General features: G+C 44.1%; 1 pseudogene; it reads right to left on the reverse strand.

Annotated features, from left to right (window-relative positions):
• Positions 1-335: 335 nt before the first annotated feature.
• Positions 336-833, reverse strand: LOC101662626 (annotated as a pseudogene).
• Between the last annotated feature and the right edge of the window lie 286 nt (positions 834-1,119).

Here is a 1,119-nt window from a genome sequence, read left to right on the forward strand (position 1 = left end):
GAGTAGTGAGAACAAGAAGGCAGGGGGAGAAGAAGGAGAAAAGGGGGAACGATTGCAATGATCGACATATAGCCCCCCCCCAAGGGGAAAAAACAGAAACGTGGGTGAAGGGAGATAGTGGTCAGTGTAAGATATGAAAATAATAATTATTTCTAATTTATCAAGGGTTCACAGGGGTAGGAGGATGGGGAAAGGAGGGGGGGGGAAAGGAGCTAAAATCAAAGATTCAAACAGAAAGAAAACGATGATGGCAAAATGTGTACAATTGGTGTATAGATTGTTACAAGAGCTGTTTAAGAGCCCCCAATAAAACAATTTTAAAAAATCCAGGCTGCTTAACCTTCCACCATTCTTTTGAGTATCAAGCCCAAGCCACTTTTGGCCACTTGTAGGGGTGTATATTCTTCTTTGTTCTCAATGTTAATACGTGCTCCGTGGGACACCAGCAGTCGCGCTTCTTGGACTCTCTCCTCATCACAGGCTAAGTGTCTCAGGCCTGTTTTTGGAAGCTGCAGAATGCAGGGGGGTGCAGCCATTTTGATTGACAGCATTCACTTGAGCACCTTTGCCCAGAAAGGCCTGGACAATCTCGTTCCGGCCAGCAGAGGAGACCAACCTGCATCGTCTTTATCATTCACCGGCACTCCAAGTTGCAGCAAGAATCCGACTATTGTGGTATACCCCGCGGCGCATGCGCAGTGTAATGGTGTTCTACTGTCCTGGTCCATTCTCATAGCCAGGGATCTATCGACCAAGATGCTCTCCTGCGACTCCTCTAGCTGCCCATTGTAGACCAAGTTGCACACCGTCAGGTTAGATACACACGCCGCCATTTCCCTTTCCTCACGAGCTCTCCATTTTCAACTTTTATTTTATTTTTTCCATTCTCAACTTTTAAAGAAAATTAAAAAACCAAATTGGAAATACTAGAATCAGAAGCAACGTGTGAGGAGGAGAAGGAACTAAATCTCAGAAAGTTTGACACAAACATACATCTTGTATGATTTCAATAGAGTAAAGGAATACCAGGGAAAAATAATTCATTTGACTCAGGCCTTAGGAACATTAATCTTCAATTTTCCCTGTCTTGTGATGCTGAGCATCAAACTAACGGAGGGA

This window comes from Echinops telfairi, unplaced genomic scaffold (genome assembly GCF_000313985.2).
Source record: "Echinops telfairi isolate 266 unplaced genomic scaffold, ASM31398v2 ScPeMD7_7475;HRSCAF=8513, whole genome shotgun sequence".
Taxonomy (NCBI): Eukaryota; Metazoa; Chordata; class Mammalia; order Afrosoricida; family Tenrecidae; genus Echinops; species Echinops telfairi.